Below are 5,680 nucleotides of genomic sequence, written 5' to 3'. Positions count from 1 at the left end.
CTGGTTTGTGAGGGTGTTTGTCTATATTTTTTATTTCTAGGGGGTATTTATTCTTTATGTTCCAGAATTTTTTTTCCAGTAATGCACGTCATGTTGCTTCAGTTGCACTGGATCCATCGTGTGTGTGAGACTTCCAGCCTGAGGAGTTACTGATAAGTCCAGCCAAGTTTATGGTAAATATAATTCAAGAACTCCACTGGTTTTGTTTTCATATCTGTGTTGCTGTGAAAGCTGGTCAGTTTGTGAAAGTGAGTGCTTAGAAATCCCCCAGATAGTATTGCTCTTTGGATCTAAATTTTTCTTTCCAGCATCATTTCCACATCTCTTCCTAATTATGTTACACCATTCTGCTCAAATCTGTTTCCATGAGGAGTAGCAGGGCAGTAACTGTACCATTATTAACCCTTATTCTATTAGTGTACCACTCTTCATATGTGAAACCATGGAGCTAGTTGAAAGATCCTTTAATGTCTCACATCAATATGGCATTTTGGGCAGTTCTTGGATGCTACTGCAAATATGTTTCTTTTCACCCTTACCAATATGTGCAAGACTGGATGTACAATGAAATTGTCATCCTGGACTTAGGCAACATATGCCTCAGAGTTGTACACAGATGTTTTGAAAACCCTAGGTCATGTGTGATCTATCAAGATCAGGAATTTGGAGTCTGTTGTGATGCTTCAAACCACTTCAGACAAAATTCAACCTGTCGGAACACAAAAAACTCCTCTGGCTGCCCTGGAGGACTCGAGCCCCTGCCCAGGGGGCTCAGAGACCTTGGCACGGAGCCCAAGACCCCTGTGCCTTTGATTTAGCCCTTAGAAAAAGCAATTGCCAACCTTATATGAAGAATTACAAGCCACAAAAGTTTAAGTAGAATGATAGTGAATTTATCACAGGGTGAAAAATAGATTTTTTGGGGCTTTTAGAATGGGTGTTCAGTGAGCAAGATGGAGGAATCTGGATGTGTCCAGCCTTTCTCCTTCTTCTTCTTCTTGGCCTCCGTCTTCTGCTGTGATGTTGGCACTTTTAGATTGGTTTAGAGTAGAAGCTCACTGTTTAACATAGAAGATAGGTATTGGAAAGTAATTGTAAATATTGTACATGTAGTTTTTAGTATAAAAATCTAACACCACCCTGGGGGCAGGAAGAGTGCCTCTGACTGTCTTGCTGAGCAGACCTCAGCAGGTTGGGAGAAAGAATTTTGTAGATAAGGAACAATAAACAACCCTGAGACCAAGAAATGAAAAATTCTAATGCCTTCTTCTACAGCTGGGCTGGGAAAAGAGACTTTCTAACACATCTCGGGGTCACTCTGACCAGCTAGAGATCCCGAGAGCAATCCAGAGGAGAAGAGATTCTTCCACCTTGCACAGTGAGTCAGTGAATGTCTGTGTGCATGTGGTACATGGCTTGTTGTAAACAGCTGTATCTTTTGGGAAGCCTGAAGGGTCCAGATAGAGGCAGATGTGTGCTCCATGCTGACAGCCCTTTCCATGAGGCTCTCAAATGTGCCTTTCTCACACCTGATCTATCAAATCCTGCCCCAGGGCCAGCATTTTGCAAGTTTCATTATTTAAAGTAGCGTGAAAGGTAGTACGTAACACTGCACAAAAACTATACAGCCCATGGTGGGATCCTGCTTCTCAACAACGTAAACCAAATTTATGTCTCCTGTTTGTCTGTTGAGTCAGCTTCTTGCATATCTTGTGTTCCACAACTTCTTCGTTTTGTTTATTCTCTTCAGACAATCATGCTGTCCATATTTGATTTATAAATGTAAGCTAAGCTTGTTAAAAAATGCAGTAAGGTTAGTTTATGCTGTGCATGCCTGAGAGCCATTTGTATCTTTCTTTCTTTGTACAGTAGCAAGATGGTCCTGAGTAGACTTCTCACCTCTTGGCACACAGGCATCCTGCACACTAAGTACAACCTGCACCCAGAATATTTTGAGCTGGAAGCAACCCACAAAGAGACCAGCTCTGAAGTGAACAGCCCATACAGGGACCAAATCCACAAGCTTGGCATCATTTGCAAAACTGTGCTCTAAACAACTGAGCTGAAGGCACTGCTGTCACTAAAAGCCCTCCTACAATATTGCTTCATTCACACTGCTACAATAACTAAACTGTTTTCCAGGATTGGGCTGCACAGCGCTGTTTTAACTTGGCTTGGGCCCTAACTCAGTTGTTTCAAGGTATTCTAGGAGTCTGTCAGTCAAAGAGAATTCCTGATCCCCAGCAAGGGGTTGAAGTCCTGCTGGAGAGGATGGAAATTTGGCCTGGCACCAGCAGTGGGTGCAGAAGCAGAGACTGTTCAGTCAGGCAGCTGGGAAAGGGCTGTGGGAATGCTTTGCAATCAGGGCAGACAAAATGGAGTGGCTGCACATCATCTCTGCTGTGGGCATAATCCTGGTGACCCTTTACTTGTCATACATTTTAAGTAAAATTACAGGAATTCTTCCAAATTAACTGCTGTGTTCTAAATAAAAAGCACAACAAACATTGTGCTAATAGGTAATAATTCTGTTATGGTATGGACAGAAATGAAACTTGACAGATTCGGCTGTTATATTTGAAAACTGCTCATTTTTCTTCCAAATGAATGTGTTTTTTATAGAATTAAGGATGTGTCAAGTTTGCAGTGCTCTCATCTGAAATCCACCTGGGCTGGGTAGGTATGTTCTGTTTGTATTTGCAGAGGGCCAATAACATGATGCACGTTCTATTTCTGCAAGGGGATAGTGTTCAACTAAAATAAATAAAGGGGATAAAATAGATATGAGATCTGTACTAGGGGAAAGGAAAGGGCTTTAACCTGCTTCTGATAATATTCTGGAATCTTAATGCTTTAACCTGTTGTAAATATTTGTATCAGCAGTAAAGATTTTAGTTTATCTAAGCAAAAGTAAAGTATTTCTTGTATGCAACATTTTCTACTGGAACTGAACTGAAGTAACCCAGATCTCTCTTTGCAATTCTGATAAGATAACAATCTTCTCTTACTAAAATAGTTTTAGGCAGGTGGAACAATGGCTTTTGGAACCTGAACTGCACTCCATCCTGACAGATTTCAACCAAGAACACTACATATGGCAGAAAAGTTTTAGTGTTGACGTTGGGATTTCTAAAACTTAGAACAGACGGGAGCAGAGGCCAGTAGAGGGCTCTGTCTTTTCATGAATCCCCTGAAGAGCCAAAATTATCTTGATGCCTATGAACTTACATTCCTGTTTCATATTTACAAAGAAAAGTCACCTTTTATTTCCTCAGCTTGTGACATGTCTTCAGTTAAGCGGGCACAACTGATACAATTAGATCTTCCTTCAAGATAGCAAAGAATAGGTTTCTTTTTGACCTTTCTTAAAAATGAGAGCAATTGTACCCATCCTTATCTGGAATTGTTACATCTTGAAGCAACTCCATCACAGATTTCCAGGCTCTTTCAGGCCACTGTGCTTGCAAGAACAGTGAACACACTAATATTTTATCAGCTTCTTGCTACTGAGGTTGTTTGGAGTTTATTTATTATCTCTTATATACTTATCTCTTGCCACTGGCATTTCTTGTCCTTTGTGTTCACTTCTCACATTCAGGGAGAAAACAGAAGTCATTTTCTCTTTCAGCCTTTTGCAGGAAGCTAGTTGTGATTTCATCCACAACTGCCTTCCAGTACTGTATTAAAAATGTGATATTTCTTCTTTCTTTGCATTGCCTTTAATTTGTACCACATGGACTTCTAGTGACTGTCAGCTCCAGGACTGTGGGATAGAGAAAAAAAAAGAAAGGTCCATGTGGCCCTTGCTCCAGCTGCCCAGCTGAAGCAAGGGTGCATTGCTCTCCATAGACTCTCAGTCAGCCAAACCTGAGGCAAGATGAGAGAGAGGAGCAGTTCTGGAGAACATCCATTTGCTACCTCCCAAACTTCATTCTCCTGCAGGGATGGTTGCTCTCCTACTGAAAGCCAATGTAAATGTGATATTGTCTGCCAGAGGGATGGTACAGATACCAGAAAATCTAACAACAGCAAAAAGAAGAGCTGGGGAAAGCTAGGCATCCTAACTTTAAACAGAGAGCTTGTTTGGGAGTTGTCATTTATGTGTGCAATTCCTTCTGTTAATTATAAATAGCTGCATATTTGAGTGCAATACTTAAAATGTGAAAATGCTTTGGGAGATTTAAGAGAAAAAGGAAAGGAAAGGAAAGGAAAGGAAAGGAAAGGAAAGGAAAGGAAAGGAAAGGAAAGGAAAGGAAAGGAAAGGAAAGGAAAGGAAAGGAAAGGAAAGGAAAGGAAAGGAAAGGAAAGGAAAGGAAAGGAAAGGAAAGGAAAGGAAAGGAAAGGGAAGGGAAGGGAAAGGGAAAGGCATTGTCTGTTTGTTTGAGCAGCTGTCCACACTATAAATTGAAATGCTTTGAATCACTGAGTCTTTCTTGGTCTGTGTTCATCACAGGCACTTTCTGCAGGGCAGTCTCTCTGCATCAGGACTTGGCTGAGCTTCTCTGTGTCTGTGGGGGTGGTGGTTCATTGTCCTACACATTCACTGGGCTCATCACAGGCAAGGCCATCTGCAAACTTGCTGAGGGTGCACTCAAGCCCACTGTGCCGCTGATGGAGGTATAAAACAGTACTGGTCTCAGTGTTGGCCCCCATGGGGCATCGCTCATCACTGAGCTCCCTCTGCCCTCTGGATGGGACCTTCCAGCCAATTCCTCATGCACTGAACACTTCAACTATCAGCTCCACACTTCTGATCCACAGATTCACAACTTGGAGAGAGGGATGATGTAAGGACTATGTCAATGATCAGTCAAACCAAATATTTAGTCTGAAAATTTCATGTCAAAATGAGATGAAAAATCATGATGATTACATATTGACAGCCAAGAAGAAAATATCCATACATGATGTTTAATAAAACTTGCTTTTAAGCCAAAGCAGAAAAAATGCATAGATTAATTACTTAGGTTTTGGTTTGATTTGTGCTTCTTTGTTCTTTTGTTTGTAGGTGTTTCTTACTTGAACTAACATGCATTAAAACCAAAATTTATTAAAAATACAAAGTTCACTCTTTTATGCTTCAATATTTCAGTATGATATTATAAGTGCCTAACAGACAAAGAACAGGGAGTTTGCTTGAAATGGTAATGAATAATTAATGGTTCAAATATGTTTTCCATGTTGGAGAACCCACTCATCTGTATTTGTCTGCCATGCCCTAGTTTGTGGATGACACTATTTAAAAATGGGACAAATAATGTAAAAAAAATAGATTTCCAGGTTCAACACTGTAGGCTTTTCAACATCTCTAGAAATATTTTTCTCTTGATGGAAGAACCTTTTATTTTGCTATACTGAATATTAAAATTCCTGACAGTAACAGACTGTTAAGAATTGTCCTCCCTTTTTGAGCCATCAAGGGATTTGGGGGTTTCTTTACATTTTAAAAGGCACAGATCTCAGCAATATTACAAATATCATATTCTGAGCCTTTTCACACTTTACCTTCACAAGTGTGCAATAAAAATGGCTATAAAAAGGGGCTTTCTCAGACCAGTATGATCATATGCTTCTTGTTTTAAGTGGTTCATTGTAGTAATCCTTCTCCTATGTCACCATTATGGTGCCCCTAGTTACAGAGGGGACAGAACATCTGAGGCTCTTCAGATGATGAATTGCA

The sequence above is a fragment of the Zonotrichia albicollis genome, chromosome 1, assembly GCF_047830755.1.
Source record: "Zonotrichia albicollis isolate bZonAlb1 chromosome 1, bZonAlb1.hap1, whole genome shotgun sequence".
Lineage (NCBI taxonomy): Eukaryota > Metazoa > Chordata > Aves > Passeriformes > Passerellidae > Zonotrichia > Zonotrichia albicollis.
This window is presented reverse-complemented; position numbering follows the sequence as displayed.